Genomic DNA, 13,099 nt, shown 5'->3' on the forward strand with positions numbered 1-13,099 from the left:
ATTTTGAGTTAATTTTTTTATATGGTATTAGGTAAAGGTCTCACTTCATTCTTTTGCAATATGACTGTCCATGCATTATTTTCCCAGGCAAAAAGACTTTTTGCCTTTGAATAGCCTTAGCACTTTCATTTGGAAAAGGCAATGGCACCCCACTCCAGTACTCTTGCCTGGAAAATCCCATGGGCGGAGGAGCCTGGTAGGCTGCAGTCCATGGGGTCGCTAAGAGTCAGACACGACTGAGCGACTTCACTTTCACTTTTCACTTTCATGCGTTGGAGAAGGAAATGGCAACCCACTCCAGTATTCTTGCCTGGAGAATCCCAGGGACGGGGGAGCCTGGTGGGCTGCTGTCTATGGGGTCGCACAGAGTCGGACACGGCTGAAGCGACTTAGCGGCAGCAGCAGCAGCACTTTCATTGAAAATTATTTGATCATATATTATCTGGGATTTATTTCTGGACAGAATGCATGACATTTTAGAGGATTCAAAAATGAATCAGAGTATAGATTGTCCTCAGTTCAGTTGAGTCTCTCAGTCATGTCCGACTCTTTGTGACCCCATGAACCGCAGCACACCAGGCCTCCCTGTCCATCACCAACTCCCGGAGTCTACCCAAACCCATGTCCATCGAGTTGGTGATGCCATCCAACCATCTCATCCTCTGTTGTCCCCTTCTCCTCCTGCCCTCAATCTTTCCCAGCATCAGGGTCTTTTCCAATGAATCAGCTCTTCGCATCAGGTGGCCAAAGTATTGGAGTTTCAGCTTCAACATCAGTCCCTCCAATGAACATCCAGGACTGATCTCCTTTAGGATGGACTGGTTGGATCTCCTTGAAGTCCAGGGGACTCTCAAGAGTCTTCTCCAACACCACAGTTCAAAAGCATCAATTCTTCGGTGCCCAGCTTTCTTTATAGTCCAACTCTCACATCCATACACGACCACTGGAAAAACCATAGCCTTGACTAGACAGACCTTTTTTGGCAAAGTAATGTCTCTGCTTTTTAATATGCTGTCTAGGTTGGCCATAACTTTCCTTCCAAGGAGTAAGCATCTTTTAATTTCACGGCTGCAATCACCATCTGCAGTGATTTTGGAGCCCAGAAAAATAAAGTTAGCTAACACACTAGAATTGGTCACAGGGAGATTGTTAGAATGGGAGTTGGATCTCATTTTTGTTTTGAAGGAAAAGGGGAAAAGATATGATTTAGAGGAAGTAAAATAGCTGACTTAAAGGGAGTTTATATCAGAATTATAGACCTTTAGACTCCTATTCAGATTTAGTTCATCTAGTTCACATCCTTGTTTTTATATATGAAGAAAAAGAGGCCTGGTGTTACTCTTGACGTAAGAACTTACAAAAAAACAGACATTATACTAGGAAGATTTCAGCTCAGTAAAGGAAGAATTTCTAACATATAGCATAAATAAACATGGGAAGAAATGAGCTCTGTGTTAAGTACAAATATTCAAACAGAAGTTGTGTTACTGAATTAGAAGCAAGGCCCCCTCTTGGGACCCTAGCTGAACTAAAGATCCCCTGGCTCAGTCAGGGAGTTCTTTCTCAATCAGCTTGGCACTGCCAATAATGAAACTGAATTTGGTACAAGCAGGGCAGACTTTTATTCAATGGCCAGAGAATGGAGAAGGGGAGTTCATGCTCTAAAAGCACTTTTTAAGTGAACAGGTCAACAGGGCTCTAGGAAAGGAGCAGAGATTTTCGTGGGCAGCCAGGGCATGCACAGTCTATCGTGTTCCTTTGCATCCGGCACCAGTTGTGCCTAACAGAGTACAAACCCCCACTTTGGGTGGAGATCTTATTAAGGTAATGAAGCAAAGGTAGTTTTCAGATACCTCTGGGTTTCATCTGAGCAGGAACATTCCTGTGATCAAGTCACAGCTGGTTGGGGATGGTTGACCATTGTACACTTCTCAAAGCACTTATCTCTTACAGTACAGCTGCAAGGCATCTCTGCCAATACTAGGAGGTAACTTGAAACAAACACAGAGATAAATCAAGGCAAGTGTATTTCAGCTTTCAGGGGTTGGTATGGAAACAAAGAGATAAATCAAGACAAGGAAAGCAGTGACCTTTAGCTTACTTTATCCACCATCTTGGATCTAGCTGTTTCAGTCTGGTTTTATCGTGGTCCTTTGTGGCATCCTGTTGATAAAATACAACTTACAGTACTTATGTAGTAAAAAAAAAAAATACAAAATACAATCCCTATATAGTAAAAAAAAAAAAAAAAAAAAATCAACCAACAGTTTCTATGCCTGGGACCTGAGCTGTGTAGCATGTAAGTTTTGCTGTAGGAGGTAGATCTGATGATCTCTCTGCCTTGCTTGCAAATGTTCTGTGATATTAACTCCATTTTAACTTTCATTGTAAAAAGGCTGCCCTTTAAAGTGGCACACATGGCCCTTATGATATGGTCCTAGGTTACAATTACAGCATCATCTCTTGGTCTGTATTTAAGTATTTGATATATACAACTATACGAACTCCAATGTCTTTTCTAATTCTCATTTCTTATTTACATTAAAGAAGAAAGCCACCCTGAAAAAAAAAGAAATAGATCATTTAACACACTTCAAGCAAGTACACTAAAGGGTGTGGCTGTAGTTAAACATTTCACGCATTGAATCTTCAGAACAAATTAAATGGAATCAATGGATAGCAAGTATTCACATGTGCTAGTGTGAGTCTGGGGCAGATGAGAAGAAACTTGATTTTAAGGATAAAAGGAATTAATTTTCATTGAATGTTTAGTAAGATAGGCATTTTAACATATTTTAGCTTATTTAATTCCAAGAATGCAAAAAAATAAAAAGAAATCAATTCTTTACACTATCTTTGAGGTGAGCATTAGAGGCTCTGGTATTGCATGCTGCTTTTAAGAATCACAAAATTTTAAACTTTGAACCTACCTTCTGCTTCACAGATGACTTAGAGTGTCAACAAGCAATTTCTAGGTACTTTCTGAGTATCAGAATTGTTCTGGGTGCTGGAATACACAGGTGAAGAAGACATATTAGGACCATATCATGGGACTCTTTTTGACTGGAGAGTATCATCAGCCAGAGTCTATAAAAGGTTACCAAGCACTGAAGTCTCTCTCTTGAAGAAATCAGGTGATTTGGGAGAAAAAAAGGAGTCTTAGAAAAAAACTTTAGCAGATCTGATTGTATCTTTCTCTTACTTACAAATGTTCAGTAAGTTTCCATTAACTACAGGATAAAACCTGTTTTTTTAAAATAACATACACGCATGGCTTGTTACGATTTGTTCTCTTTATGATTTACCAGTAGATCTTGGTTTTAGCAGACTTATCTCTAAGGAACCTTTCTTGTTCTGATATAATTTACTCATCAGTCACCTTTTCACTCAATATGATGAATGATTTTTGGATTGGGTTTTCCTGTCACCTAGGAAACAAGAATACACAGAAGAACAATACAAAAAAGATCTTCATGACCTGGATAACCATGATGGTGTGATCACTCACCTATAGCCTGACATCCTGGAAAAGGAAGTCAAGTGGGTCTTAGGAAGCATCACTACGAACAAAGCTAGTGGAGGTGATGGAATTCCAGTTGAGCTATTTAAAACCCTAAAAGATGATGCTGTGAAAGTGCTACACTCAATATGCCAGCACATTTGGAAAACTCAGCATGGCTACAGGACTGGAAAAGGTCAGTTTTCATTTCAATCCCAAAGAAAGGCAATGCTAAAGAATGTTCAAACTACCACACCATTACGCTCATCTCACACGCTAGCAAAGTAATGTTCAAAATTCTCCAAGCCAGGCTTCAACTGTACATGAACCAAAAACTTCTAGACATTCAAGCTGGATTTAGAAAAGCCAGAGGAACCAGCAATCACATTGGCAACATCTCTTGGATCATAGAAAAAGCAAGAGAGTTCTAGAAAAACACCTACTTCTGATTTATTGACTATACCAAAGCCTTTGACTATGTGGATCATAACAAAATGGAAAATTCTTAAAGAGATGGGAATAGCAGACCACCTGACCTGCCTCCTGAGAGATCTGTATGCAGGTCAAGAAGCAACAGTTAGAACTGGACATGGAACAACAGACTGGTTCCAAATAGGAAAAGGAGTACATCAAGGCTGTATATTGTCACCCTGCTTATTTAACTTCTATGCAGAGTACATCATGTGAAATGCCAGGCTGGATGAAGCACAAGCTGGAATCAAGATTGCCAGGAGAAATATCAGTAACCTCAGATATGCAGTTGACACCACCCTTATGGCAAAAAGCAAAGAAGAACTAAAGAGCCTTTTGATGAAAGTGAAAAAGGATAGTGAAAAAGCTGGCTTAAAACTCAACATTCCAATCCCATCACTTTATGGCAAATAGATTGGGAAACAGTGACAGACTTAATTTTGGGGGGATCCAAAATCACTGCAGATGGTGACTGTAGTAGCCATGAAACTAAAAGACGCTTGCTCCTTGGAAGAAAAGATATGAGGAACCTAGACAGCATATTAAAAAGCAGAGATATTATTTTGCCAACAAAGGTCCATCTAGTCAAAGCTATGGTTTTTCCAGTAGTCATGTATGGATGTGAGAAGTTGGACCATAAAGAAAGCTGACTGCCGAAGAACTGATCCTTTTAACTATGGTGTTGGAGAAGACTCTTGAGAGTACCTTGTACTGCAAAGAGCTCAAACCAGTCAATCTTAAAGGAAATCAGTCCTGAATATTCATTGGAAGGACTGATGCTGAAGCTGAAACTCAAACTTTGGCCACCTGATATGAAGAACTGACTTATAAGAAAAGATCCTGATGCTGGGAAAGATTGAAGGCAGGAGGAAAAGGTGACGACAGAGGATGAGATGGTTGGACAGCATCACCAACTTGATGGACATGAGTCTGAGTAAGCTCCGAGAGTTGGTAATGGACTGGGAAGCCTGGCATGCTGCAGTCCATGGAGTCGCGAAGAGTCAGACATGAATGAGTGACTGACCTGAACTGAACTGATAACCTAGGAAGATAATAGAGTATGAATATTGATCCACTGGGCAATTATATTTCTAATTACTTATGATAAAATAAGACTTTTGCTGTAAGTAATTTTCATCTGAGTTTGGGAGAAACTGAGCTCCCAGAACTTCCGAACAGGAGACTTAACCACAAGCATGAGGTCTTTCTTGCAAGTATCAGATGTAAGTCCTTAGAGTATTTATACAGAGCAGTCAGATATTTACCATTTAATTTCTCATTAAATGGGTGATTCAATGGAAAGGACACATAACTGGTATTCTAGGACTGCCTGTGACTTCCTGTGTGACCCTGGCCACTAATGAAGTCTCTTATACCTTAACTTCCCTCATTTTTCACATAGAAATATCTGTGTTATAAGTGTTTTATTGTAATGATAAACAGGAGTATAGTTGCCAGAGGTTTCCTTCAACAAGTATGTAGGCATTATAAGGAATACAAATGTTAAGTATTTGCACTCAAGTTTATAACTTATTGGAGTCAGACTCATAAAAGAAATGTGTAGGGATTCAGAGAACGGAGGAATCTCATTCAGTGGCTTGTGGGGGTGGTGCTGATGAAGATCATTTAATAAAGGAGGTGGAAGTTGAACGGATCTTGAGTAATAGGAAAAGTGGTACAGAAGAGTTATCTGGAAGGGATAAGAGCAGAGAGGCACTGGGATTCTCAGTCTGGCCCCCACCTTTGTTTTCAGAATCATTATTTCCTGCCCACTCCAGACAAAACAATGTTCTCAGGATCACAGACATGTGTCCAGCACATATAAGCAAACTTTCAGGGTTCAGCTTCTACCTCCTCCAATAAAACTTCACCCAAGTGGGATTTATCATGCACTCCTCTGTATTAGTCCAGCTCTTGCTAAGACCTGTTGCCTTTATTGTAGTGCAATAGTGAACTTCCTTGCTCAACAGTGAACTTTTTTGGAGACAGGAATCTGGTTTGGCTTTGTAACTCTTAGTGTTTTGCTATTAAGTAATTGGGAAATTTTATTCAATTGAACTTGCTCCAGGGACCTTGATATCACTCACCAAAGAGAAGGACATGTTAGTACCATCTTAATGTCTCTACAGGTTTTAAATTTGGGATCTGCTATTTTACTTACATTATCTCTGTGAAGTAGCTATTTTGTCATTGAAAACTTACATATAAAGAAACTCAGAATGCATTTGGCTAAAATCAAACAACTGATAAGTGTTGAAGCTAGGTAGAGCTCTTTTAACTTGAAATGGCAACCCACTCCAGTATTCTTGCTTGGAGAATTTCATGGACAGAAGAGTCTGGAGGGTTGCAGTCCGTGACATTATGGAGTAGGACTGAGTGAGTAACACACTCTGTGTACTATACCTGCGCACCCTGGCATGAAATGGGGGGTGGGGGGTAAAATGTATTAACTCTCAGAGCTCTGGTTTTCTCATTTATAAATGGGACCTCATGGGATTGTTATAATTTTTTTGCTGGGGGGCTGTGCCACTTGTGGGATCCTAGTTCCCTGACCAGGGATCACACCTGAATCCCTTGCATTGGAAGCTCAGAGTTTTAACCATTCATCAGCAGAGAGAATTCTCTGTTATAAGAATTAAATGGAAAAACATATGAAATCTCTAGCTCAATGACTAGCACTTAGTGGTCTCTTCTCATCAAACTTCAGATTCATATACATATAAAAAGATAAATAAGAAGGAACCAGTTTTGGAGTGCAAAGAAGATGGATCCTGCAGAGAGGAAGGCCTCCTCTGTAAACTTTTATAGGTTCCAGCCTCTGAGTCATATCATGAGAAATTTTATTAGGCAATATCCAAGGTGGCTCAGTGGTAAAGAATGTGCCTGCCAATGCAGGAGATGCCAGTCCATCGCTGGGTGTGGGAAGATTCCCTGGAGAAGGAAATGGCCACCCACTCCAGTATTCTTGCCTGGGAAATCTCATGGACAGAGAGCCTGGTGGGGCTCACGGGGTCTCAGGATAGTCCGACACGACATAGCAAATAAATGACATCTTGTAAAGACTTAAGATTTTGCATCTTCCCTCAGGTCCACCCTATCATATCCTTTTCCTGCCTTAGCATGTGTCACCTGCAAGGACTATAGTTGTGTGATTTGTCCAGCTTTGAGGTTAGAGGTTGGTTGAATAATCTCCAAGGCTGGGACCTTAAAAAAATTAGGACCTGGGCTTCCCAGATGGTTCAGCAGGTAAAGAATCCACCTGCCATGCAGGAGACATAGGAGACGCCGGTTCAATCCCTCCGTGGGGAAGATCCTTTAGAGGAGGAAATGGCGACCGATTCCAGGATTCTTGCCTGAAAAATCCCATGGATAGAGGAGCCTGGTGGGCTACAGTCCAAAGTGTTGCAAAGAGTCGGACACGACTAAAAAAATTAACCAAACCATAAATCCTTTCCTATCGGGACTTGAAATAACTACATGGAGGAACCTATATTAACAGCAAAAGTGGGAGGAGGCTCATGGATGGTAGTTGATTCCAAACCCATGTAAGACTAAATAAGTGATTTCTAAAATCTTTTTCCGGGCGGCGCGCGGAGCCGGGGGGTACTCTTGAGATTTCTCTTGGGCTCCTAACTCCAGAAATTGGCTGCATTTTAAAAGAAAAGGATTCCAGCTTTGGTGGGGTGGTGGCAAAGGTGAATAGACGGGGAATGGTGGGGGAGACCCAGAGGATTCGATTCCTCTGTCTGCCTACTCGCTGGTGGTCAGAAGCCCGGGCTAAACCGCCAAGGGTCCGCGGCGGCCGGGACCGGGCCAGGTCAGTACACAGGCCGGAGGGTGCATGTCCAAGGCCGGGGTTTCAGACCTCTGGGGGCTGGCTTTCGGGCCCTCTTCACGCTTGGGGGCCTCCGCGGGGAGGTCCATAGCCCAGGAACCAGAACTATGCAGGGCGGTAGTGCCCGCGACCCCGGCCTCCGCAAGCAAATAGAAGTCCTCCCGCCGTTCTCCCGTGGGGCCCCGGCAGGGAGCTGGTCTTAGCGACCCCCGCTCGGGGGCCCCGCCCCTCCGCAAGCCCGCGGTGACTTCAACCCTCCCCCAACGCTAGAGGGGCCCCGCCCCCTCCTCGCGGGCTAACGAGTGTCCTCGCACGCTCGCCCCTTCCCACAGCGTGAGTGTGAGTGAGCTGTCCTCCCACTTCGGTCCCCTCACCATTGTTTCCCGTCTCCACCACAAGCCCCTGAATGTAGCCCTTCTCCCATTGGTGTTTACTACCTCCCGCCCCGGTTTAACCAGTGCCCTGGGGCCCCTAGAACGAAAGGAAGGGGCACCCCCAAACCCTTTCCTCCGCGCCTCCTACCCAGGGTCTCCTGTGCGTTTGTTCCCTACCCCCGCCCGGGTCAGGACTCCATTCAGGGCTCCGTCCCTCTCTCCCCTCCCCCCTCCCTTGGCTCCTTTCTCCCTCGGCCCCCTCCCCTCAGCGGGTCCTCCTCTTTCTCTCCCCCTCTCTCCTCCCCCTCCCCATCCCTTCCCCCCCACAATGCAGTTCGCGGCGCGGCGGACATGGCGGTGGAGCCCTGAGCTCGTCGTGTCCTGGCCTCCAGCGGCGGCGGCGGTGACGGCGGCAGCGGGAGGCGGAGGGGGAGCGGGAGCCACTGAGATGAGGAGGCGCCGCGCGCGCCTGTAGCTCGCGGGCTTCGCAGGTACGGAGGTTCCGGCCGCGGCATAGCACCCGGCGCCCGAGGGGGTGTGCTCGAGGCAGGCCGGGCGGCCCCCTCTTCGCCCTCAGGTGCCGCGCCTCGCAGGTGTCGCGGTCCCGGCCCGAGCGCGTATCAGCCGCCCTCTTGGGGCCTGACACTTCTTTCTTTGCTGGATTGGGCATCGGGTGTCCCAGGGGAAGGCGGAGATGAGGGAGGTAGGGGCGGCGGCCTGGGCTTCCTGAGCAGGGCACCGGGGCGCTTTGGGACCGAACTCCACGGTGAGGTTGGAGCTCTCGGCCCCGAGCCGAAACCTGTAGACCCAGGCGGAGGATTTTGAGTTAACGGGATAGGAGTGAATATTCTCTGAGGTCCAGTAGGATTCCCTGTCCTGTGTGCCTTTTCTTTCACCCTGGCTTTGATACAGACTACGTATATAACTTATAGACACACACACGCATATAATACATAATAAATATTTATTCCGGGATCGCCTTTGGTGGGAGGAGAAAAGGCAGAGGTGTCTGTGAGGATTTCGTTTCTTGCTCGCCAGCCTTCTCTCTCCCCCGCCCCCCAGTCGAATGGTGGTAATGAACGCTTTTGACATGGGAAACTGTGAGATTCGTATTTGTAAACAGACAGCACTCGCCGAGTGTGTTGTACGCCTCCGCGAGAGGTTTCAGGTCCTTTTAGTATCCGGGTTGCAAAAGAATGAGATATTTAGACCTGAAAGAAAGACCTCATCGGGATTTCAAGTCGTATGTGGATGCGATGAATTACTGTTATTTTAACAACATTGATTAAATTCTTTTTAGATGATCAACTTTTTAATCAAATGAATGTTGTACCGTGCGCGAGATCTTAGTTTCGGCGTACCATGTTTCTTCGTTTTGATTATTTTTAATACAAAAGTAGTTCCTTACACATTTGACGTTCTGCTCCCTTTGTGATCTTAGTGTCCAGAAATGCAATTCGAATTTTGTATTGTTGGTATGCATTTGGTAATTAGCTGGAATGGATCAGGTTACCTTTTGTTTCCAAAGATCGGCGCCCACCCCCCCACCCCCAAAGTCTTGTAGTTCCAAAATGTGCAACTCTGGGTGAAACAGAACATACCCTGTGTCTGTTTTAAAGTGATGAGAACTGTTAGTTATTAAAATTGGGTAATCTCACCTGGATATGATAATTTAGAGAGAATGATATATCAGGGTGGTGAATTGTGGGATAGTTTTTTTTTAATTTTTTTTTTTTTTTTTGGTTACTATCAGTCAGCATGTTCTGTGTGTGAGTAAAACGTACGCTGAAATTTTCTTTAGGCTCAGAACCCTTGTATATATGTCTGCTTGGAAATTGTTGCACTACACTGCATCCTAGTATTGATTAGTCACAACTTGTAAAATTATGAAATATTGATTCATTTAGAAAACTGCTTAAGACAATGAATTTTGAGTGTACTATGATCCTTTTATAAACAAATTTTAGAGTGCATCTTAAAAACCGTATACTTTGGGGCAGATAAGAATTTTAAGTTGTTTTAGGCTTTAAAAAGATCATATTTAATGAAAAAATAAAGCTTCCTTGAAATAATACAGAAAAGGAAGTGAAAAGTTATTAACATTTAATGTTTTAAGTCTAGCAAAATCTAAATACAAAAAAGAAATTAAAATGTGTTCATTGCCCTAGGTTGTAACAGATAAACTAACAAGATGTTATCATGCACAAAAGTTTAGTTCAGTATTGTAAATCACTTCTAACATTACATTTAATTTTAATTAATGTAACTGGAACAGAACAGTGTCTACATTATAATTTTAGACCTTTTTAAATAAAAATTTATATTTGTAATTATAAATGTCTCTGATTAATAAAAAGCTGTTTAAAGATAATTTTTTTTAGTTTTGAGTAGAGTCATTTTAGTAAGAGTAATTGGAGAACTTTTTGACCTCAAAGTTAACCTTGACATGCATAATAAACAGGGTTAATTATGTTGTATTCTTTATATAATGTCAAATCAGGATCTTTGGGTAGGTAAGGTTATGAATTTTATTTCTGCAGCAAGTTTCTGGTGTCAGAAAAGCTATAAAGACTTACCTATGAATGCTGATGTCAATAAATTTTATCCTTTTTTTTTTTTAAAAAAAAGGCCATTTTGATAAAACAAATTCAGTGAGATGTATTACTTCCTAATGTAAACTGCAAATGGTTGAATTAAGTTGTTACTGCAGATAGAAATATGTTCTAAAAAAGAACAATTCTAGAAAGACTAACAGGCAAGGGGAAGGGATACTGTAGTAAAGCAGGATATGTAGACTTTTTCCTTGTCTTAATATTCGAGGAATTAAGATTGCTTTTGCTGAACTAAGTAAATTAGAATTTTTTTACACTAAACTAAGTTTATACCTGTTTTATTTCAGGCATTGTGCTAGACATGTCCATGTATTTTTTTATTTGTTCAATGTAACGCCCCTATGAAACCTGTTTTATAAATGAGGAATCTCTGACTCAGATGTTGGCTAATTTGCTTAAGATCATAGAGTTAGAAAGATTGAAAGCAGCTCTGCGTACTTTTATTATAACATAGGCCATGTTGCTTCTCAGATGTATCAAGTGTTTTCCCAGTTTTATAGGAGGAACTGCCTCAGGTTGCTCATTGATTCGTCATTTAATCATCAAACATTTGGGTTTGTACTTTATGCTAGACATTGCTACATTTTAGAGGTATAAACTTATTGAAGATAGTCTCTTGCTTCAGGGAATTCAATCATATAATCAGTTCAGTCGCTCAGTCATGTCCGATTCTTTGCCGACCCCATGGACTGCAGCATGCCAGGCTTTCCTGTTGATCACAGCTCCTGGAGCTTGCTCAAACTCATGTCCATCGAGTCGGTGATGCCATCCAACCATCTCATCCTCTGTCGTCCCCTTCTCCTGTCTTCACTCTTTCCGGGCATCAAGGTCTTTTCTGATGAGCCAGTTCTTTCCATCTGGTGGCCAAAGTATTGGAGTTTGAGCATCAGTCCTTCCAGTGAACATTCAGGACTGATTTCCTTTAGGATTGACTGGTTTGATCTCCTTGCTGTCCAAGAGTCTTCTCCAACACCACAGTTCAAAAGCATCAATTCTTCGGCACTCAACTTTCTTTATAGTCCAGCTCTCACATCCATACATGACTACTGGAAAAACAGCTTTAACTTAACTATATGGATCTTTGTCGGCAAAGTAATGTCTCTGCTTTTTAATATGCTGTCTAGGTTGGTCATAGCTTTTCTTTCAAGGAGCAAGCGTCTTTTAATTTCATGGCTGCAGTCTCCATCTGCAGTGATTTGGAGCTCCCCAAAACAAAGCCTGTCACTGTTTCCACACCTATTTGCCATGAAGTGATGGGACCAGGCAGGTGCCATGATCTTTGTTTTTTGGATGTTGAATTTTAAGCCAGCTTTTTCACTCTACTCTTTCACTTTCATCAAGAGGCTCTTTAGCTTCTCTTAGCTTTCTGCCATAAGGGTGGTATCGTCTGCATATCTGAATTTATTGATATTTCTCCCGGCAATCTTGATTCCAGCTTGTTCTTCAAACAGCCTGGCACTTTGCTCCATGTACTCTCCATATGAAGTAAATAAGCAGGGTGACAATACTACAGCCTTGACATACGCCTTTCCTAATTTTGAACCAGTCTAGTGTTCCATAACCAGTTCTAACTGTTACTTCTTGACCTGCATACAGATTTCTCAAGAGGCAGACACACAATAGTCTGGTAGTTTTAAATGGATATTTGATTTACAATGATAATAAGTAACTTACTGCATAGTTACTATTTGTTAATTTGTTTCCAAAGATCTTAGACTATTAACTCAGTCCTCACAACAGCTTATAAATTATCAGCATTTATAGGTGAGGAAAGTAGCTGCAGAAAGACTAAATAGCTTGGATAAGATCTCAGAGCTAGTTTGCTGCTGAGCCAGGAATTGAACTGTGGGTGTCTAAGTCTAGAGTTAGAGCTCTTATCCACTATGCTGTGTTGCACCTCAAGCTTAGGTTGTCAAAATTTAGTATGCAGCGAGTGTTAAATTCAAAATAGTCACATAGGTTGTCAAAAACTATCTTGTAAGAACACAGAGTATGAATTAAACATGACAATGAAATTTAATTGCATTTTGTTAGTCTTAACTGTACATTGTAGTTTAAATAATTTAATTATCATTAAAATTGATTGGTCATTAACTATTTAAGCTCAGTCTTGTGCTGAGTGTTAAGTTTAGGTCAGTGATATTCAAACTATGTGTGGGGATTCTTTTTGGGGTTTCTGAGTCATAATTGTTTTCATAGTAATGTTAAGATATTTCCCTTTTCCCTTTTCATTTTCTCACCTGGAATGTAGAATGATAGATACGTATGAAAACATTATTGCTTTGATGGCTATTGGAATGTGTAATCG

The 13,099-nt window shown here is 42.0% G+C and overlaps 1 protein-coding gene across 11 annotated transcripts in view; it reads left to right on the forward strand.

Annotated features, from left to right (window-relative positions):
- The first annotated feature begins 8,513 nt into the window (after window positions 1–8,513).
- The window catches only part of TUT4 (terminal uridylyl transferase 4), a 127,786-nt gene continuing 123,200 nt past the window's right edge, over window positions 8,514–13,099 (forward strand). For all 11 annotated transcript variants that reach the window (XM_044945018.1, XM_025288745.2, XM_025288740.2 and 8 more), the window contains exon 1: window positions 8,514–8,670. The gene's annotated coding sequence lies outside the window, so the exon portion shown is untranslated. The remainder of the gene's footprint in view (window positions 8,671–13,099) is intronic.

This window comes from Bubalus bubalis, chromosome 6, assembly GCF_019923935.1.
Source record: "Bubalus bubalis isolate 160015118507 breed Murrah chromosome 6, NDDB_SH_1, whole genome shotgun sequence".
In the NCBI taxonomy this organism is placed as follows: Eukaryota; Metazoa; Chordata; class Mammalia; order Artiodactyla; family Bovidae; genus Bubalus; species Bubalus bubalis.